Here is a 24,106-nt window from a genome sequence, read left to right as displayed (position 1 = left end):
GCACAGCCGCCTGGACAGGTCAGGCAAAATAAAGTGCACGACTCAGCCAGCCAATCCCAGGAGAAAACAAGCATTTCAAAATGCAATAGGACTTGTATTAGGCGAGCCTTATTGCATTATTAACAAAAGTGCATGCGCCCAAGAAGGCATGATCGGGAGTAAGGGGGGTGGTGGGCAGAGAAGTTACAGACTGCGGGAGGGAAGGGGGGGCAGAGGAACAAAAGAGTTTGTAAAGTAAAGGGGGCGATAGCCATGGAAGGATTAATATGACGACATGGCCATCAGGAGGAGGGACAAACAAGCCAGAAACAAATCAGAATGCAGCATTTCTGATTTAAGCCAATGAAAAACATAGACAGAAAGTGGCCGTAGCTTCCCCCCACTATAGTGTATACTGCATGTCTCGCAAAGCGAACAGCGTGTTGCGCTGCGCCGCTATGCGAGACCTAAAAAGGGGGTCCCAAAACGCGTTTTCGCCATGTTATGTCTATAGGGATTTTTCATTTTTTGAACACTACTACAGCCCAAAATGCTGAAAGGAATTACACCACATTTGGCAGAAAGCTAGATGTTGGTTTCAGAAAGCATGCTTTTTGTGATTTAGTCTAAATCCAATCAGTAGTATCTAACTTAAAAAAACATCTCAGAACTTGGCTTAAAGAAAAGGGGGCAGGGAAGGGATACCCTGACCCCCCCAGATATGCTGGGGGGTCCCTCAGGGACTCCACCGGGGGTAAAAAGCATTTTTGTTTTGCTGCAGACTCACGGATGGATCTGCGAATCCAGAGCAAAATGAAAAAAAAGATGTTTGGGCTCCTGCGTGTTTTTTTCATAAACCCCCTGAGTGGACCTAATCACAGGGCCATGATGGGGGGGCTCATGGAGCCCCATTGTTAGGTTTATAAAAAGCCCTAGAGGACCCACCTCCCCTGGGCTATAAACAATAAAAATATGGGGGGCTGCTTGGCCCCCTGCAGGCCCGGGGACTGCCACCTCACCGGGGCAATTAATACTGTAAATGTGGGGGCCCTGCTCAGCCCTCCGCTGCCCCGGGGACTTCCGCCACCCCGGGGCACACTGCTTTTTTAAGTAAATGAGGAGGAGATCTCCCCACTGCCCTGGGGTCCACCACCTCCCTGGAATACTTTAGAAAAGGAATGCAGACTGGTCCTCCTGGCCCCCCGTTGCCCCGAGGACCACCACCTCCCTGGGGCAATTAATACTGTAAACCAGGAAGGGTTGGTAGCCATCATGGGTCTCGGCTTGAGCCAAGACCCACAAACAAATGTAAATAAAAAGAAAAGGGGCAGAGTAGGAATGCCCTGACCCCCTAGGCCTCTTGGGGGTGTTCCACAAGGACCCCGCAGGGCCAAAAAAGCATTTATTTTGTTTACTTTTTGGCAGGACCCATATTGGATCGTAGGCTGCCACCAAATGTATTTTTAAAGAGAAGCACTGGCTCCCACGCTTCTTTATTAATAGGCCCCCAGGTGGGACAGGTCCTGGGGGAATGTAGAAAAAATGGGGAGAGCCCACCTGCCCCCTCATGGGCTTATAAATGCTCTGGGGCATTTATAACCACTACATCCCCAGAGCTTATACTTTGTTAAATAGGGGGTCTCTCTGACCCCACATTCAAAAAGTAAATTGGGGGCCTCATGGACCACCTTGAGGCAGAGATCACCACCTCCCTGTAGCTGTGTATTTATGTAATGGGGGGCCTCATGGACCCCCCTGGACCACAGAGACCACCACCTCCCCAAGGCCCAAAAATATATATTTTTAAAAGGGCAGGAGGCCACATGGCCCCACACCAGAGTTGTTCACTGCCATGGGGACTGCCACCTCCCTGGGGCAGGCCCTTAAACAGCAAAGGAGAGGGGCTGCAAGGCCACCCATCCTGGAGCCACAGATGGCACTGGGGATCACCACTCCCCAGGGCCGGCTCCTGCTATGCACAGGGGTGCCCACCCCCAGGACATAGCTGTTTGCTGTGGCTTGGTGGGAGCTTTACTGATTCTGCCAAGTAGGAGCAAATGCTCCTTTTCCAGCGCGTGAGAGCAGACAAAATGCTCTTGCTTGCTGGAAGCGGAACAGAATTGCTTTTAGGCACAGCCGCTCCCTATGTCTGAAAGCAATGCTGATTCCCGCAGGAGGTGGGTAGCCAGCAGGGAACCAGGGGGGAATTCAGGCTTCCCCATTGTCCCAGTGGAGACTGGGTGCCCATGGCCGGGCCTGGAGGGATAGGGCCCCAGTGCCGAAATTGTTCCCTGGGGGATGGGGTCTCTGGGCCTGAAACTGGCCTGGGGATGTGAGCCGCATTGCCCCTCTCCCCAATAAAAAAATATATAAAATAGAAGGCTGGGCCCCAGGGGATAGGGTCCCAGGGCCGAAATTAGCCCAGGGAGGGGTCTGTGGGGCACCACTCCCCATTGCAAAAAGGCCTGGCCCTGCAGGATGGGGTCCCCGGGCTGAAATCAACCAGGGGAAGGGGGCCACATGGACCCCCTCCCATGATAAATGGGTTTTTTAAAGACCGGTCTGGGGAAGTCACTGGAGGCCCCGCACCTTTTCTCAACCACTCTGTAAAGGGGCTTCCTGGTGCACAATATATTGGGGATGAAGTCTCCTTGACTGGTGAGGGTCCTTGGGGGCCAACAACCTCTCATGTTACCTCCAGTAAGTCCCACACAGCGGGATTAATGAGAGGTCGTTGGAGGCCACTTCCCCATTCTCCACTCTGCAAAAGTGCTTTTGGCGCACTACTGGCTGGAGGATAAAGTCCCCTTGGATGCTGAGGTTCCTTGAGGTCCGACAACCCCTCCTGTTGCCTCCACTAAGTCCCACACAGCGGGACCACTGAGAGCCCCCCAGAGAGGCCCTGCTCCTTTCCACCATCACTCTGCAAATGCAGCTCCTCACATACTACTGGTTGGGGGATTAAGTCCTCTTGGATGCAGAGGGTCCTTGGGGGCCAAGTAACCCTCCTGTTACCTCAAGTAAGTCCCATGTAGCAGGATAGTTGGGAGGTCTTCGGAGGCCACACACCCTTTCTCTACCACTCTGCAACTGCTCCTCCTGGAGCGCTACTGGTTGGAGAGTGAAGTCCCCTTAGTTGCTGAGGGTCCTTGGGGGCCAAAAACCCCTTCTGGTACCTCCAGTAGGTCCCACACAGCGGGATTGTTGAGACGTGGTCGGAGGCCTCAACACCCCTGTCTCCACCACTCTACAAATGCACCTAGTGGTTAAAAACCTTAGAAATTATAGTTAGGAAATAGAAGTTAAAAAAACTTAGAAATTCACTTTTAAAAAACCACAGGTTACAGAGACGTTATAGTTAGGAAATAGAATTTAATTAACCTTCAAAATGCACTGAAAAAAACAGGGATTACAGGGTCGTTATAGTTAGGCTTAGATTTACTCGCACAAAAACATAGAAATTCAGCAGTTATAGTTACCTGAACTAACTATAACTTACACCCCCGTAATGCACTGCTTGTGACCTCACAGATGACATCTCTCTTGACATGGTCAGTGAAATCACCACTGACATCACTGATTACATCATCCACAGAACCACTGACATGCCTACTCACACCCCCATGCAACCTTAGTATGCCCAGTCACACACCCACACAACTAGTCACATAACCATTCACAGACCTGTACAAGTCCACTTATTCATCCATAGAGTCACTCACACACCCAATCACTCACTAATCCAGCCACTCATACAACTACTCACTCACCCATACAGCTATTCATACAACTAGTCACTGGCCCATACAGTCACTCACACAGCCACACACACACCCATATGGCTACTACACATTCACATACTCACCTATACAGCCTCTGATACACCCACTCACTCATCCATACAGCCACTCACTCACCCATACAACCAATCACACACTCACTCACTCACTAACATAACATAACACTGAGTCACTCACTGATACAGCCAATCAGACACCCACTTACTCACCCATATAATCACTCACACACACACTCACCCACCCATACAGCTACTGACTCGCCCAATCACACCGCCGCTCACTTACCCACACAGCTACTCACATACCCATGTATACATCCATACAGTTACTCACACACCGATATAGCCCTCAGACACCCACTTCCACACGGATACACACAGCCACTCACATATGTTAAAATTAGTAGCATGCCTAGTATACTAATGAAACTTTTGTAGTAGCTTAGTATATATGTTTAAAACTCTTAGAAAACACTCACACTCACTGGATGATGTCATCAGTGATATCATTTGAGATGTCATGGGTGATGTCACTGACCATGTCATGAGTGATGTAATATGTGCGGTCATAAGCAGGGCATTGCATGGGCATAGGTTATAGTTAGGTCAGGTACCTATAACTGCTGAAATTCTATGGTTTCATTTGAGTGAAATCTGAGCCTAACTATAATGTCCCTATAACCATTGCTTTTTTCTGTGAATTTCTAAGGTTTTTTAATTCTATTTTATTTCCTAAGTATAATGTCCCTGCAGCCTCTGTTTGAGTGAATATATATGTATATATTCACTAAAAAAAACACAGGTTTCAGGGACGTTATAGTTAGTTGGACATTTCACTCGTACAAAACCTGTGAAATTCGGCCGTTATAGTTAGTTCAGCTAACTATAACTTGCACCCCCGCAATGCACTGCTGATGATGTCACATATTACATCACTCATGACATGGTCAGTGACATCACTGATGACATCTCAAATTACATCACTGATGACATCACTGATGACATCATCCAGTGACTGTGTGTTTCTGTAAAGTTTAAATATGTTTGATATATATAGGCCAAGCTATATTGAAGAATGAGTGGGTGTATGAGTGTCTCAATGGATGATTTAGTAAGTGCATGTCTAACTCTGTAAGTGAGAGATTAAATGTATCTTACTGAATGCATGGGTTACTGACTAAACTGTATGAATGTTTGTATTAGTCTGTCTGTTGGTGTGTAAGCGGCTGCATGGTTTGGTGAATAGCTACATGAGTGTCTATATGGGTTATTGATTGGTTGTCTGAGTATCTGTATGGGTGCCTCAGTGTTTGTGTGGGTGTTGGGTGTGTGACTCTGTGCATAGATGTGTGAGCGGGTGATGCACTTCGTGTATGGATTCAAGAGTGTATCTGTAAAGGGCTGTATGGGTGGGTGAATGTGTGTATAGGAGTGTCAGTGAGTGAATGGATATCTCATTGGTACATGCATGAGTAACTACATATGTGAAAGGCTGTATATGTGAGTGTTGGAGTATATAAATGGCTCTATGTGAGAGAGAGTGATTGTGAGAGTGGCTGTATGGTTCAGTGTGTGCTTCTATCAGTGATTGTATAAGAGTATAAGTATGTGTTAGTATCTGTATGAGTAAGTGAGGTGGTGTGTGTATAACTTTATAGGTGAGTAAATGGGAGTGTGATTAATTATTTGCATGACTGACTAGGTGTGTGAGTATCACTATGGATGAGTGGAGGTGTGTGAGTGTCTATATAGGTGTATTAGTGCATATGATAGTCCTGTACTGATGAGTGACCGAAAGTATGAGTGACTGTATGGGTAAGTGAGTGGATGAGTGTATAGACCTAAGAATCAGTGAGTGGGTACGTATTTATTGTTGTTGGAGTGTCTATGGTTTTGAGAATGGCAGTCTGTAATTTAGAGTGGGTATATCAAAGGTTATATTAGGGTGTGAGAAGATGCATCAGATTATCACGTGGATGATGTCATCAGTGATGTCATCAGTTATGTCATTTGAGATGTCATCAGTGATGTCACTGACCATGTCATGAGTAATGTAATATGTGAAGTCATCAGCAGTGCATTGCGGGGCACGAGTTATAGTTAGCTGAACTAACTATAACAGCCGAATTTCACAGGTTTTGTACAAGCGAAATGTCCAACTAACTATAAGGTCCCTGAAACCTGTGTTTTTTTCCAGTGAATTTCTAAGGTTTTTTAAATGCTAATTTCTAAATATAACATCCCTGAAACTTATGGTTTTATCAGTGAATTTCAAAGGTTTTTTAAATGCTAATTTCTAACTATAACGTCCCTGGAACCTATGGGTTTTTTTCAGTGAATTTCTAGGTTTTTTAAATGCTCATTTCTAACTATAACGTCCCTGAAACCTGAGGATTTTTCAGTGCATTTCAAAGGTTGTTTAAATGCTAGTTTTTAACTATGCCTACAGAGGTAGGACATGTGCAGAAAGAGAAATAAAGGTGCAGAAAGAAGCAAGAGAAATGCAAAAAGAGGCAACAGAAGTCCAGAAAGTTGAAGAAATGTGCAGAAAGAAGCAAGAAATGTGCACAAATAACCAACAGAGGAGCAGAAAGAGGCCTTGTTGCAAAGTCATCCTGTGCCCCCAACTTTTTGCTGACGGGTACTGGTGGTAACTGACTCTGACTAACCAGGCCTGGAGCCAGTGCTATGCTAAATGACACTTAGAATACAGTGAAAACACCTACATACACTAGGGAGCACTATGCGTTGGGGTACCCCTGTGATTGGCATGACCTCCTCTGGAAGGCCCTGGTACATAATAGGGCAGGGAGACTAAAACTACCTCTAAGTCAGAGGTGCAGAAAGATGCTTCTTTAAGTAGTAGTCACGTTTGCAGAGTGGTGGAGAAAGGGTGCTTGGCCTTTGAACAGTGTGCAAACATTCCGCTGCGTAGGACTTACAGGAGTTACCAGGAGGGCTTCTTGGCCCCCAAAGTCCCTCCGGAGTAACAGGAGGCGTGGTTGCAGAGTGGTGGAGAAAGGGGGGCATTTCCTGCTTAGACGTCTTAGCAATCCCACTGTGTGGGACTTACTGCAGGTAACAAGAGGGGTAGTTGGCCCCCAACGACAACCTTGGGGGTCAACTACCCCTCCTATTACCTCCAGTAAGTCCCACACAGCAGGATTGCTAATTTGTCATAGCAAGCCACGCCCCCTTTGCCCACCACTCTGCAAATGCGCTCACTGGTGCGGTTTTGGATAGGGATTGAAGTCCCCTTCACTGCTGGGGGTCCTTTAGGGGCCAACTAGCCTACGTCTTACCTCCAGTAAGCCCCACACAGTGGGATTGCTGAAAGGTGGACAAAGGCCATGCCCCCTTTCCGAAACCACTCTGCAAACGCGCCTCCTGCCATGTTCTAAGTTGGGGTATTAATTCCCCTTCATTCCTGAGGGTCCCTGGGGGCCAACTAGCCCACCAGGTACCTCCAGTATGCGCCACAGAGCTGCGTTGCAGAGAGGTGGTCCAATGACATGCCCCCTTTCTACACCACTCCTGCAGCTCCTGGCACACTGATACTCGGGGGATGAAGTCCACTTGTATCCTGAGGTCCTCAGGACACAAGAGGACCTCATCACCCCACCACCAGTGTGCCAAAAGGCGCGTTTGCAGAGTGGTGTAAAAAGGGGCGTGGCCTCGGACCACTTCTCTCAAATGCAGCTCTGTGGTGCATACTGGAGGTACCCGGTGGGCTACTTGGCCTCTAGGGACCCTCAGTATTCAGTGGGACTTAATTCCTCAAGTTACAATGCACATGGGGCGCGTTTGCAGAGTGCTGCACAAGGGGGCGGGGTCTCTGGCAAAATGCTGTCATTTTTTAAATTTCATATTTTTAGAAGGAGGGCTGTGTGGCCCCTCTTTTTTTACAATATTTGGGGCCCTGGGGACCCCATCCCCCAGGGCCTGACCCGTTTTATTTGAGAGAAAAAAATCCAGGCAGGGGGCCCCCTCCCGAGGCCAATTTTAGCCCCGGGGACACCATCCCCTGGGGGCATGGCCACATATTTATTTTTTTTATATTTTATTTTTAGGAGGGGGACTGCATGGCCCTCCCCCTGAGGCCACTATTATCCCCAGGGACTTCATCCCCCGGGGCTGGTTTTTTTTTAGGTTTTTTTTATTATTTTATTGAGGGAGGGGGGCGTGTGCCCCCCCCCTCCTGGGCCATTTCTGGCCCAGGGGACCCCATCCCCCGGGGTCTGGCCTTATGTTAGGGACCATCGGGAGAGCCCCAATGCCCCCATGGTCCAGCCAGCTCCCTGCCTCCTGCGGGAGCTGGCAGTGCTTTTGAGCAAGGGGAGCTGCTGATATGCAGCTCCCCTTGCTCAAAAGCAATTCTGCTTTGCTTCCTTGAAGCGGAAGCAGGTTTCCCTGCTCTTGCGTCAAGGAAGCAAAGCAGAGTTTGCTATGGCAGGGCGGGAGCCGTGCTCCTGCCCTGCCATAGCAAACAGCAGTGTCCCGGGAGTGGGCACACCGGGACACTGCAGGAGCCGGCCCTGGGGAGTGGCAGTCCCCAGGACAATCGAGTGCTCCTGGAGGGGGGCTGCGCAGCCCCCATCACTCCATTTCAAAGCCCCGGGGAGGTGGTAGTCCCTGGGGCCCGGGGGTCCACAACAGACCCCCGTATTTAAATATTGAATGCCCCTTTTTTACATACATGTTTAGAATTTTTCTCATAGTTTTGCTCCCTGGCGAAGGGCACGAGTTGCCCGAAATTCATTGAAGGAGCATGGAATTATATTAAATGCAATGGGAGAAGTATGGAATTCCATTAAATCAATGATTATCCTTCATTAAGAGTCCAATGAATGTATCATGAAATAATTTGTCTTGGATACTCATTTACAATTGCTTTGTTTGATGATAGAGTCTAATAAATGATTTCTGGATGATCAACTTAGGGGATTTCGTTTTGTCTGACATTCACCCTAAAGCCAGGAATGAACCCCTGTGGGTTTTCTTTCCTTTTCTTGTGCGCAGTGGGCCTGCATTTCAGTTGGCATGCAGCAATATTTTGGGTTTTCATCATCCGCATCACTTTGGTGGGGAGAAGGGGACACCTTCTAGACAGTTGTCCTCTTGTCTGCCTCTCAAATGTGATTATGGGACTCCTTTCTCATCAAACCCTACACCCCAAGGAGGATGAGCATCAAACTGAGCCGCAGCAGTGGAATCAGCCTTCGGCCTGGTCATTATACTGCCAGCACTTGCTTGTACATTACCTTGCTGTGTTCGACCACCGGTGATCCTGCAGGTGCTTCTCAATGTGCATCACCAACTGCATCCCCAATCCCATCGGCTGGAATGGGGAACTTCCTCCACCCTTGTTGCTTACTGTCTTTTTCCTGTGGCTCAGTGATCCCAGGAAATAGATACAGAGGAGGTGGAGTAGTTGGAGCACAAGCCCCAACTCTATCCCTAAAGTAGCTAATTTGTTATTCAAATCTATCATATCTTTCATACTTCCAACTTGGGATTTGCGTTTTTGTTTGTGTGCCTTTCATGTCATTGTATAAGGAATGACCTCTGTTGGGCATCCCTTCTATTCTTAGGGTTTTTCAGTTTCATCAGCAAATTAGCTAATTTCTCTATATTGAAGGTTTCATGTTCCTGTAAAGGAGTTGTTCCTGTCATCAGTACTGAATCCCATCCATTCTCATAAATAGTTGCAAGTGCATTTACCATATTTTTACTACACAGTATGGGCAGGAGTCCTTTTTGGCAGGGGCTAGCTATGTTCAGACTGGTCGGCCTCTGTTACCATCATAAACAATTCACTCACACTTGGATAAAAGGGAAAGGGTCTGCAGGCCTTGAGGCCGTATCTCATCCCATGGGAGGAGGTAGGGAATTAAGGGGCATATCAGCAAGGCGAGGCGATATCATTATCGCCACATTTGCGGCTGTTTTCGGAGAAAAGCGGCGATAATTTTATTGCCTAATTAGCAAGCTCACGCTAACGCGTGAAAACTTGCGTTAGCGTAGGAATTCTTAATGCCCAGCTTTGCATCTCTAATGATATGCAAAGTGGGCGTTCCTGACCTGACATGACAGGAGAAATGTCGCTAAGCGACATTTCTCCTATCATCAAGCCCCACGTTATGAAGCATAGCGGCAAGAAAAGTAGCGATAACCCCTGTTATCGCTACTTTCCTTACGCCTGCGTCAGGACTGACTTAGCCATGATATCCTATGGAAGGTGGATATCATGGCTAAGTTTGTGGGGCCCTATCAACAAGCTAACGCCACATTTCGTGAGATTATCGCTGGGTTTCCAGTGATAATCTCACGTTCGGCAGTTAGCGTGAGGATTTTTATCGCTTTTGAGATAAGTGTTGCTAATAGCACGCTATCTCAGTGATAAAAATCCACGCTAGCCGGCGATAATTATCCTAGCGCTAAGTGCACTTAGCGATAATTATCGCCGGTTGTTGCTGATATGCCCCTAAATGGGGTAGGGTTTGCTTCAGTTATATTCAGTTATATTTCTTCTAGATATTCTCGTGGAGGGGGCAGGGAAGGTATTGTACATGAACACCCAATGATCCATTTGCACTTGGTGATCCTTCATTACACATCCGGAGGGTCCTGTGAAAGGGTGGGTGTGGCTAGATCAGTGGTTCTGGCCCTCTTACACATTCATACTTCAAGGGTCTGTGCTCTGGGTCCTGGCACTCCTGTCTATCATCCCCACTACTGCACTACTTTTAGAGCCCATTTGCTCTTTACCTTTGATTTGCACTCATACATATTTAGTCACAAACAGTATAAGACAAGCAAGTAAGCAACAAACAAATAGTACCCGCTGTTAGACTTTATCTAAAAACATTTTTTATTTGCACTCATTCTTTAGCCAGTTCACCAGATCCAGCCCTGAGTCACTCTTCACATCAGTTTTCCTGTAGAAACTTCTCCTTTACGTCTGGTACCAGGGTCACTGTGTGTAGATCAGTCCAGCGATCCCTGTATTTTTAACTATTGATGCATTTCCCGGCCAATACACCATCTGTTAAAAATAAAACACAAAAGATAGGGAAGCCTAAAGTTCCACTAGCGTTTAACACAAAATAGTAGACAAAACAGCAAAAGATCACAGGCAATTTTAGGGCTCTTGGGAGATTAATGGGGTTAGCACAGGGTTAGCAGCAACACACCAGAAGGCAGCCAACCTCCCCGCAGGCTGCCTACACCATGCACAGCCTTTCACAATGCGGAATAGGGTTGGCACTCAGGTCCCTGGGCCAAAACTGAAGGAAGAGCAGGAAAGAGGAGAGGACACTTCAAAAGGAAGCAGACCACCCAACATTAACTTTAAAGACTCAGACTCTAAATCACATTTGGTGTCTGGAAATGAACTATAAGAAGAGGAAATCAAGGCCCCCCAGAATTTTCAACTGTCAAGCAGCCAGTAGGACTGTAAGAGGAGGAGAAGCTCTGCAAGACTTTTGGCTGTGACCAGAACTGGGGCCGAAGCCTGCCAGTCTCACAGCCGGGTGTGGGGACATCACCCAGGGAATCCAAGATCATCTGCCCCTGCAGCCTGATGCAACAGTGTCCGCCTGCTTGTAAAGGCAAGTGGACACTTTTAGAAAGAGAAGAGTGTTGGAGGGAGGGATGTCCACTTGGGAATCCTGGTGAATGGATACTGTAGCAAGGTGTGAAGAGATGACTGCTGCACTGATTGGGTTATTGCCCATATGTAGGGAAAAGTCAGGACCTCCATTGGTCAGAGGAAGGCCACCACTGCTGCACCAAATAGGTCGTAGCCCATCTGCAGGTTTGAAGTCGGCAACCCTGTGTTCCAGGTTGGACCACTGTGAAAATACCTGCCCCACCGATCGGGTCTCAGCCCATGTGTGGAGCGAAGTTGGTGACCCCGTATGCTAGGTGGGACAACCGTGAAGGCTGCTACTGTGCCGATAGGCCATAGCCCGAGCACAGAGTGAGGACTGTGAGCCCTGTTCCAGGGAGACCATCTGGACTAGGCAAGGAGTGCGGTCTGGTTGAGACTGTTGTCATGAAGTTGAGACCACTGTAGTGACCCGAGCAGTCCCAAGTCCCAACTGAGGACCAGCACTAGAAATGTGCCTCCATACCCCGGCATCTGGGGAGTATCCCAAGAAACTTACCAATCGCTGCCTCCACAGGACCGCTTGTGAGGAATTTGTGGACATCAGACTGCTGTCCCTCCCTGGTTGTGTATGAGTAAATTACCAGAGATAGCCGCTGCAGCTTTAGTGGCCACAAAGGGTTCATGCTTGGAGACTCTGTCCGTAGAGACCCTGCTGGTGGCGGTAAGACTGATTTAGGGCCCAGTCAGTCCAAAGGATACTTGTCTGTCATATAGTGCTTCATCACTAGAACACGTTTGACTTTAATAAAGAGTGGGAGTGAGACTCCTGAAATTCGGACTACCAGAGGAGCTTAACCTGAATGTCGCCTATTCTAAATGATGAATGACCACTACTGCTAGCGAGAGGGGAGTGGAACTCAGGAACCCATTTGTTAAGACACAGGAGCGATGACCTCAGGGGACCATGTGTATTGTTTTTGAATTCTGTATTTCGCTTTGTGCTAATATATAAATACTCCTTTTTCACAAAAGCAAGTATTTGACTAGACAATTATTTACTGTGGCTGCTGAAGGTGATTTTAGTTGTAAGCTTGTGTTCATCCCACTATGACTACTCCCCCCCCCAAAAAAGAAGCCTTGGACTGCTCTACCCACGCTACTACTGAGAGTCAAGTGCTGAAGGGGTACTTGGCCGAGTTGCTCAGGGACCATAGCAGGTCATGCCCTGGGACATCAGGGGCCCCATTACAGATAGGGTGCACTTTTCCTGTTTGTGCCATGATGTACCTTTAAGCAGGTGTGCTGGATGCAAACAGAGACAATGCACCCTATTATGTTGCATTCACTGTTCTCAGAGCAGCTGCGAACTCGAGCTGCCCCCAGGGCAGCGCAAGCAAGAGAAATACAGAGAAACTGTTTAAAAGCTGCTCCTTGTTACTCTGTGAAGGCGGCAACCTGCCTTTACTTTTAAGAGAGATTACAGATCCCCTTGCAGGTGGGTGCAGTGAGTGACTGCACCCACAAGCAAGGGGATGTCAGATGGGTGAATGGATCCCCCTGTCATCCCTCCAGGGGGCTCCCTTTAGGGGGCACCTCTTAAAGGCATGTTTGCCTCTGCGCCCACATCGGTAATATAGTGCGGGCGCACAGGCAAATAGATTCCCTCATTTACATTGGGGCACACCCCCATGCAAATGAGGGAATGCCGCTTAATGATAGCACTGGCACTACATGTGCACCCGCGTCATCTCTATTACAAAAGGAGCTGCACAAGCATTGGCGGCCCCTTCTGTAATATCAAAGTGCACCGAGGGTGTACAAAGAGGGCACAAACACCTGTTGCACCCCAGGGCTACTTCTATAATATGGCCACAGGAGTAAAAGGCCTTAGCCCCCATGGTTTGGCCCAGTAGCACCTTCTTGACACATGGTCCTCTGAGCAGGATTCTGACAAAGCTTAATCATGTGACAGTAACTTGTTGCGCTCAGCGAAAATGTATCTAATGAGCAAGGGCCACAAGTGTTTCCCTAAGGATGGGTTCAACATCCTTGGCAAGAAGATAGAATTCATACATACAATGCTAGGCTCATAAGTCTCCTAAATTCCACTTGCCATATTTGGAAGCAACGTTGAGCCTCTCAAAAATGTACAAATGTACAACAATGAGCTTTCTGAATTCAGGGCCTACATGAGCCATGAAATTAGCAACCATATATAATGCCACAGGAAGCTTCAAACTACTATAAAACAGTTTCCAAATTTGAACATAAAATAATGATACATTCCTTGTTTTATACATGGTGGTTGAAACTATACTACACAGGAGTATATGAAGAGGATTAAGGCAGGATTTAGGTTTTCACAGCTTCAACTCATTCAGGGGGCATTTGGCCTTGCCAGCAGAGATTTCATGACGGAGGTGTTGCACTCGGGAATGGCAGAATTACAATTTCTCCTTTGAAGCTTTATACCAATACCAGCCAACTTGGTGAGGAGCGATAGAGAGTCCTACTTGGAATTATATAAAGCAATATATGCCAAAAGCAATTCATCGAGTAGAACCTCGGGGGAAAACCAATGTGTCTAGGCGCATCAATGAAAAAGAATGAAGACAACTCCATAAATTATTTAGGAAGTAGCTCCACAAAAGTTAAGAACATGGGAATGTGAACGAGAAAATACTGACTCTGCTCATGTTTGGAGCTGGAGAAGAAAGTAGAACAATAAACCCCCCCCCCACAGCAAGCTATCGAGCATTTACGGCCAATGCAAGAAAGGATGGTGGCAGGGTTAGAGACCTCAAGCAAGCTTGGGGTAACCACATTGTTAAAAGCCCTAAGATGCTGCATGAACCTGAACATGTTGACTTTCCTCACTTCGAATAATTGCAGAATTAGGGCTTTGCATTTACTAACAATAGGCCCTGTGTATTCAAATCTCATTAATCAGAGCATATCCTTTCCTCCTTCTCGGGGTTTGACAGGTAATGGGGTATTCTTGGTAGCTTCTTCTGAGGGTAAACCTTCACCACTTCCATCGATGATATGAACCCTGCATGCTTGGCCTCTGTGAACCACAATGTGGAGGATACCTGTGAAAGTAATTCAGTGAAATCAGAAGACATGCAGTTTCATTTGCATTGCTTGAGCAATTTTGTGCTGTCACACAATAGTGTGAGTACTTTCAGTTCATGTTGGCATGGTATATTTAAAAACACATCCTATGCAGTGCAAAATACAAGAGGTGTGCGAAATTCAAGTGATCTGCTTTCACGTAATTATGCAAAATTTAAATAAAATTACCTATAATTACGCAAAATGCCAATACGTCATTAAATGCATCCCAGATTTAATTTTTGGCACGATGGCGACTGCGCACAACAGTAGCAACTGTTCTGCTGTATGCGTACATGCTCTATATTTTTTTAATTAATGGTAGAATCTACAAGGGGCCCTTTTGATTTACCCAGATTAAGATATTCACAGCACAGTCTAAACCGCTTTCAGGATAAGAATTTGTATTAATCTGGTGAAAAACAGATTGATCAGGAAGGGCTGCTGCACTAGACACAATATTGGAAGAGTTAAGTTTGTCCACAAGCCAAAGATGATCCCCCACTACCGGGTCGTCTCCCAGGTCCCTTCCATTTCCTCTCCCAGCTCTCACACCTCCCTTCTCTCTGTCCTGCGTTCCTCCTTTTCAGGACTCCCCATCCCACACCCTTGATTTTTCTCTGAAATTTTAGTGGCATCAGTTTCTATTTTACATTCTTTTTCTTTCTCTCTTCTGACGCTGCCCAGCGGTTAGAGACTGTCAGTGTTCAGAGTGACAACTGAGACTCACTGATCAGTGCGACAGTACCGGGTATCAGTGTTCAGAGTGACAACTGACACTTTCACTGATCAGTGTGACAATACAGGAGGTCAGTGTTCAGAGTGACAATGGAGTATTTCACTGGTCAGTGTGACAATACAGACTGTCAGTGTTCAGAGTGACAACTGAGTCTTTCACTGATCAGTGTTACAATACAGACTGTCAGTGTTCACACTGACAACTGAGACTTTCACTGATCAGTGTGACAATACAGGATGTCAGTGGTCAGAGTGACAACTGTATCTTTCACCTATCAGTGTGACAATACAGGATGTCAGTGTTCAGAGTGACAACTGAGACTTTCACCGATCAGTGTGTCAATACAGGAGGTCAGTGTTCAGATTGACAACTGAGTCTTTCACCTATCAGTGTGACAATACAGGATGTCTGTGTTCAGAATGACAACTGAGACTTTCACCGATCAGTGTGTCAATACAGGAGGTCAGTGTTCAGATTGACAACTGAGTCTTTCACCTATCAGTGTGACAATACAGGATGTCTGTGTTCAGAATGACAACTGAGACTTTTACTCATCAGTGTGACAAAACACACTGTCAGTGTTCAGAGTTACAACTGAGACTTTCACTGATCAGTTTGACAATACAGGAGGTCAGTGTTCAGAGTGACAACAGAGACTTTCACTGATGAGTGTGACAATACAGGAGGTCAGTTTTCAGAGTGACAATGGAGTATTTCACTGATCAGTGTGACAATACAGACTGTCAGTGTTCAGACTGACAACTGAGACTTTCACTGATCAGTGTGACAATACAGGATGTTAGTGTTCAGAGTGACAACTGTGTCTTTCACTGATCAGTGTGACAATACAGGATGTCAGGGTTCAGAGTGACAACTGAGACTTTCACTGATCAGTGTGACAATACAGGATGTCAGTGTTCAGAGTGACAACTGAGGCTTTCACTGATCAGTGTGACAATACAGGGTGTTAGTGTTCAGAGCGACAACTGAGACTTACATTAATCAGTCTGACAATACAGGAGGTCAATGTTCAGAGTGTCAACTGAGACTTTCACTGATCAGTGTGACAATACAGGGTGTCAGTGTTCAGAGTGACAACTGATACTCACCGATCAGTGTGACAATACAGGATGTCAATGTTCAGAGTGACAACTGAGACTTTCACTGATCAGTGTGACAATGCAGCATATCAATGTTCAGAGTGACAACTGATACTCACCGATCAGTGTGACAATACAGGATGTCAATGTTCAGAGTGACAACTGAGACTTTCACTGATCAGTGTGACAATACAGGATGTCAGTGTTCAGAGTGACAACTGAGACTTTCACTGATCAGTGTGACAATACAGGATGTCAGTGTTCAGAGTGACAACTGAGACTTTCACTGATCAGTGTGACAATACAGGATGTCAGTGTTCAGAGTGACAACTGAGACTTTCACTGATCAGTGTGACAATACAGGATGTCAGGGTTCAGAGTGACAACTGAGACTTTCACTGATCAGTGTGACAATACAGGATGTCAGTGTTCAGAGTGACAACTGAGACTTTCACTGATCAGTGTGACAATACAGGATGTCTGTGTTCAGAGTGACAACTGAGACTTTCACTGATCAGTGTGACAATACAGGATGTCAGGGTTCAGAGTGACAACTGAGACGTTCACTGATCAGTGTGACAATACAGGATGTCAGTGTTCAGAGTGACAACTGAGACTTTCACTGATCAGTGTGACAATACAGGAGGTCAGTGTTCGGAGTGACAACTGAGACTTTCACTGATCAGTGTGACAATACAGGATGTCAGTGTTCAGAGTGACAACTGAGACTTTCACTGATCAGTGTGACAATACAGGATGTCTGTGTTCAGAGTGACAACTGAGACTTTCACTGATCAGTGTGACAATACAGGATGTCAATGTTCAGAGTGACAACTGAGACTTTCACTGATCAGTGTGACAATACAGGATGTCAGTGTTCAGAGTGACAACTGAGACTTTCACTGATCAGTGTGACAATACAGGATGTCAGTGTTCAGAGTGACAACTGAGACTTTCACTGATCAGTGTGACAATACAGGATGTCAGTGTTCAGAGTGACAACTGAGACTTTCACTGATCAGTGTGACAATACAGGATGTCAGGGTTCAGAGTGACAACTGAGACTTTCACTGATCAGTGTGACAATACAGGATGTCAGTGTTCAGAGTGACAACTGAGACTTTCACTGATCAGTGTGACAATACAGGATGTCTGTGTTCAGAGTGACAACTGAGACTTTCACTGATCAGTGTGACAATACAGGATGTCAGGGTTCAGAGTGACAACTGAGACTTTCACTGATCAGTGTGACAATACAGGATGTCAGTGTTCAGAGTGACAACTGAGACTTTCACTGATCAGTGTGACAATACAGGAGGTCAGTGTTCGGAGTGACAACTGAGACTTTCACTGATCAGTGTGACAATACAGGAGGTCAGTGTTCGGAGTGACAACCGAGACTTTCACTGATCAGTGTGGCAATACAGACTGTCACTATTAGTTGTTGCCAGTGGGGACTGTCTTTGCTCAGCTAGAAAGCTGAAGCTGTGAGTGTTCAGTGTGCAAACGTAGGCTGTCACAGCAGAGAGTTTGAATTGACTTTTTCACTGATCAGTGCACCAGCGGGGACTGTTACTACTCAGGGTGAAAGCAGAAACTGTCAGCATTCAGTGACCCAATGAAGACTGCAGCTGTTCGGTGTGCCCATCACTGAGCTAATGGAGCCAATCACTGTTCGTCTGCCAGTTGAGGCTGTCAGAGCTCACCATGAGGCTGGAAGCTGTCAGTGTTCGGCGTGGCAGTGGAGAGTTTCACTGGTCAGTGTGACAAGGCAGCCGGCCACTGTTCAGTGTGCAAGTGGTGATTTGAGCTGTTCAGTGTGCCAAAGGAGACTTCCACTGTTGCGCGTGCTAAATGGAGGCTGTAACTGTACATTGTGCCGATAGAGCCTGTCACTGATTGGAGACGGCCTGTGTTGACTGGGGTCCCGGAGAGTGCCTCTGCTCAGGGTGTCAGTGAGCATGTCACTTCCCGTGCTGGCAGAGAGGGTCCACCAACGAGAGTCAAAGTCAGTCACTCCAGACTGATCGTTGCAGGATCTGGTCACTCTTCCGCCGTCCCCGACGTTTAAAACTGAACATTGGAATTATTCACAGACACGTTTACTAACTATTATTATTTTTTTTAAACACTGACACCAAAGCTATGTATTTTAAGAGGAATAAATTACGAGGACTGCGGAATACCTTTCTTTTAGGCGTGAGCGTAACTTGTGACGAAACTGTAAAGTTCCCGCAGACTCTCTGGCGGGAACATCCGTCGTCTGAGGCAATGAGGTGCGCAGTTCTGAAGCCGGCGAATGCGCCCTTTTCAAAACTCTATTTAATATCGAAGATTCCAATATGTCGCTGTTTTATAGTACGCAAATATGTAAGTATTCACAGGGTCCGAATTAACAAATCCCAAGTGATCCATAGTGTGTTCAGGCAGTTTAGCCCCTGCTCCTCTTAGAACGGAAGCAGACTTCTGCACAATGCTACCCATATTCACTCAAAAAAATAGCAAAACTATCTCTTAAAAGGGGGTTGCCATATATACCTAGGGGCAGATTTACAAGCCCCTTGCGCCACTTTGCATCATTTTTAACATGGGAAAAATGACGCGCAAGGGGCTTGTAAATCTGCCCCCCTAGTCATCATTCTATGCGCTGGGGGTGCAACGGAACAGCCTTTTATTCTCAAGAAATTAGGATTTAACACATTATAATTCAATTTGAAAAATGGCAAAATTATCCCAGACTGAACTGACGAAATATCTGAACGGAACCAATATCCATCCACACATCGTGTCTGATGAGTTGTCAGTTTATTCACAAACAATCGTAATAATTATATTTTAACACGTGGCACCTTTCCGAGTTTGATCCACTTTCGAGCCACTTCGGAAACATTTAGAATGTCTCGGTCCATTCCCCTCGGATTGAAGGGGTGCTCTGGACGCAGGCTGCCAGGGCCGGTGCTGCTCCGCTGCGCAGCTCGCGCTCGGGCCAGAGACCCCTCGTGAAGGCAGCGAATGCTGTGTCCGAAAAAACACAAGAGGCATTTCGGTGAATATCGAAGGGAGGATCCCGAGAGAAAAATACCGCTCAGCAATGGCTTCTTTCTGGCACACCGCATACTACTCGGATAGTTGGTTCATAGAGGCTGGCTGGGGAGCAGCGTGAGCCTTATACAGGTGTGCACATCATAAACGCCCCCAAAAATGGCAAACATAAGCTGCTTACAATCCTTACCAAACAACAAAAGGCAGGCAATACACGCCATTACAGGTGCAACCCTGGGAACCGGCGCCCCAAACTGAAAGGAAACACAGCGAGCACTGCCGGGTTAGAACAATACACGGGGGGCAGACAGGTGGTCACAGTATGCATACAAGGATTCGCATTACAGAGCACAACAGTAGTGTACACAACAACAAAGCATTGCGTTTGTGAAAAATAAAAAACAGCGTACACAAAGGTGCTATATTAGACAAAGCAAGGTTGTGGAAAAAATCACAACAGAGCTCGCTGCGAGATCTCCAGAACACAAAGCTAGTATGTTGAGCAGATACACACTACACAGAACAAGATTTAAAAAGAAAACAACTGCAGAACAAGGGAGAACAACTATAATGCACACAGCGAGATCTTGTAAAGAAAAAATAGCGATGTAGGTAGATACATAGCAAGAACAACAGTATTCCAACGAGCTGTTGTAAAGGATGGAACACATTTGCAAACAAGAAGCAGGATTATAGCAAAGCAAGCTTGTTGAAAGAAATAATAACAGGGCACAAAGCAAAAAACACAGTATGCAAACAAGTGATTGCACAGAAATGTCGGTGGTGAAAACAGCAAGCAACACAATATGTTAATCCCGTTTAAAAACTAAAAGTAATAACAAGAATGAATACAGCAAACACCACAGTAAGTGTATGTTGAGAAGATAGCAATGCACATAGTACGTCTCACAATACCCAAAGCAATATTCGGCAAAGGATGCATCAGCATTGGGCACAGCAAGTCCAACAATATGCAAGAAAAGGGTTTTGGAAAGAAAATAACAGCACTGGACGCAACAAGTATCACACCATAAAAACAAGCTTTTGTAAAGAAAATAACAGCATTCCGCACAGCAACTGCCACAATATAGTTTTAAAAATGCAAAGAAAATAACAGCATTTCAGACAGCAAGCACCACAATATAAAAAACAAAATGTTGCCAAGGAAATAACAGCATTGCAGACAGCAAGCACCACAATATAAAAAACAAAATGTTGCAAAGGAAATAACAGCATTTCAGACAGCAAGCACCACAATATAAAAAACACAATGTTGCAAAGGAAATAACAGCATTGCAGACAGCAAGCACCACAATATAAAAAACAAAATGTTGCAAAGGAAATAACAGCATTGCAGACAGCAAGCACCACAATATAAAAAACAAAATGTTGCCAAGGAAATAACAGCATTGCAGACAGCAAGCACCACAATATAAAAAACAAAATGTTGCAAAGGAAATAACAGCATTTCAGACAGCAAGCACCACAATATAAAAAACACAATGTTGCAAAGGAAATAACAGCATTGCAGACAGCAAGCACCACAATATAAAAAACACAATGTTGCAAAGGAAATAACAGCATTGCAGACAGCAAGCACCACAATATAAAAAACAAAATGTTGCCAAGGAAATAACAGCATTGCAGACAGCAAGCACCACAATATAAAAAACAAAATGTTGCAAAGGAAATAACAGCATTTCAGACAGCAAGCACCACAATATAAAAAACACAATGTTGCAAAGGAAATAACAGCATTGCAGACAGCAAGCACCACAATATAAAAAACAAAATGTTGCCAAGGAAATAACAGCATTGCAGACAGCAAGCACCACAATATAAAAAACAAAATGTTGCAAAGGAAATAACAGCATTGCAGACAGCAAGCACCACAATATAAAAAACACAATGTTGCAAAGGAAATAACAGCATTGCAGACAGCAAGCACCACAATATAAAAAACAAAATGTTGCCAAGGAAATAACAGCATTGCAGACAGCAAGCACCACAATATAAAAAACAAAATGTTGCAAAGGAAATAACAGCATTGCAGACAGCAAGCACCACAATATAAAAAACACAATGTTGCAAAGGAAATAACAGCATTGCAGACAGCAAGCACCACAATATAAAAAACAAAATGTTGCCAAGGAAATAACAGCATTGCAGACATCAAACACCACAATATGCAAAATAAGCTTTTGTAAAGAAAATATCAGTGAAAACAGCACCTACAAAACCAAGCTTTTGTAAAGAAGCATTAACGGCCAACAGAGCGTACACAAAACTTTAACTGAGACATAAAGCACAAAACAACAATGGAGATAGAATATACCTCGATAAAAATCAACCTTGTGAAAAGAATAAATCAAAGGTCTACACATCTACCCCAAACATACAAGGCAAGCATGTGCAAAGACAGTAACGCACATCATCCGGGTGCGGGTAAAACTAATGGCGACTGGCGCTCTTTGGAGATATTCGCCGAGCCTGCGCAGCCCATAAATTAGCCATTATGCCCTGGCTCTTCGTGGTGACTAATTGCGCTCTGAATTACGAGTTTCTCTTCTAATTTATGCAAGGCTGGCAGCGGGGTTTGCAGACGCACGTGACCCGCTCGCTCATCTTTGGTATCTAAGGACCGCGCTGGCACGAGATGCGCTCGCATCTGCCCTCCCTCGCGCCCTTTGGGGGATTTGAGACGCCCGTTCTTTTGTTTTCCCACTGCCGTGTATCTTTCCAGGCAGAAAGTTGGTGTGTCCGTAGTCTAAACCAAAGGACAGCATTTAGGAGTCTTTTTTAACTTACTACTAATTTACTGGGACTCTTTTGAACGAAATTCACGTTTTTCTGGGATATATTTAAGAGTTGCCTATTTAAGCCGTGAAAGATGGATGTCCAAGCAAAACAACGAAGAGTTGCTTGTTTTTTACAGGAGCGATTCAGTCCCCGAAGGTCACATTTCCATTTTTTTGTGATATAAATTACACTGAGGTTCTTTTTATTTTTGGCACAATGATTACGTCACTTTCCGGCAGGAACAAATTACTCCGCCGCTTTCACTTTAACTCTGAGATTCGTATTTTCCAAGAAAAAAAAATGTGGGCTTTCGGTTTCACCGCCATTTATCTGACATATTCAAGCCGTCAGATCCCTGCAACGAGGCCAGAATTAAGAGTGATCTTAATGCGAGGACGTCCACTTTTCATGACTCTCCTGTGACTCTGCTTGAAGTGTAATTGATGCCTCAACAGAGCCCGTCAGCCGAGGAATGACATATTCCGGAGCTGGGAAAACACGGAAGTGAAGTTCTGCCGTGCAGTCTTTCAGAGAAGCGCCTCCAGCGTCCAGGGTGGAACTGGTAAATAATATGATAACCGAGGCATCTACGAAAAATAAGTGATGTTAAGCGCGTTTTACAGGGGGCGAAGCCCGTCTGATACCTATCAGGCGCGTAATTCAGCAGTGCGCGCATTACGCAACTCCCGCATCAATAAGATATCCAAACTCGCATGAAGACTGACCACTTCTCAAATGCTCTTGTGATTAATTGACCATTTATGTGAGAAATCACCGAGCTCCACTTCTTACCGCGGCGAATCTTCTTTACCCAAGTGTTACCTTCCAAACTGAAATTCGAATTTGAGCTGGACACCCAGCTGTAATTTACCGGATAACTTTCACTCGTTACTGATTTGCCACGGTGGCCTTTAAAAATAGAATTATTCAATTCGGCCGATGCACTCGAGAGTATTTGAGGGCCAACGGAGATATAAAGCACCTGCCTTTTAATTAATCAGTGGGCGGGCGGAGCAGGGACTGTGTTACAATGAGCTTTCTGCTGTACTCACGAGAGGACCAAGGAAGAGCAATTTATTCCTTTTCCACTAGAGGGCGCTGCTTACTAACCGGCTGAATGCGTAAAACCTTCTCACCCTCAAAGTCTCTTCCGGAAAATAGGCCGTGTTAATTAACAAGTCGGTCGATCAGAAACAGCTGGTTCTCACGAGCATCCCTATGAATTGTGCTTGTATAACACGTACACCCTCCACGCACGTGGGCATAAATGAGACGGCAAGTGCAAGTGCGAGGTAGAGGAAAGTAAGATGGAGACAGAGGAGAGAACATTCACTGAAACAAACGAGGGAGAGAAAGACTGGCAATGTGTAATGGAAAGGTGTTGAGAGAGAATAAAGAGAGGCATGAAGCTGATAAGCAAGAGAGATGGAGCGATGGAGTGAGAAGGGACAAAAAGAGAAAGAAGAAAGAGCGAAATAGAGTGTGAGGGAATGAACGGTGAAGAATAGGAGAGGAAGAGGGAGAGAGAGAAGGCAAGAGCTATAGAGAAAGCTTGAAAGAAAGCTTGAAAGAAAGCAAGAAAGAAAGAAAGAAAGAAAGAAAGAAAGAAAGAAAGAAAGAAAGAAAGAAAGAAAGAAAGAAAGAAATCAGTGCTCTTTAATCTGGAGGTTTCTCTTATGACCATAGTTCCCAGGGGCCTGGCTCAGACACTCGCAGCCCCTGCAGTGGGGGTGGCACAACCTTCAGGGGCCCCCGAACTCATCAGAAGTGCCCCATCCCGCTAAAGGCCTATGAGTATATGTGAATATCTGGAGGGGGAGGGGACTTCATTTTAAGTTACGCCACAGACTTCTGCATTCGTCTACAGAGGGCTGTAACTGGGCTATTTCAAGTTAGGTTCAGCTGGCGCCATATTGCAGAAG

Source organism: Triturus cristatus, chromosome 2_1, assembly GCF_964204655.1.
Source record: "Triturus cristatus chromosome 2_1, aTriCri1.1, whole genome shotgun sequence".
Taxonomy (NCBI): domain Eukaryota; kingdom Metazoa; phylum Chordata; class Amphibia; order Caudata; family Salamandridae; genus Triturus; species Triturus cristatus.
This window is presented reverse-complemented; position numbering follows the sequence as displayed.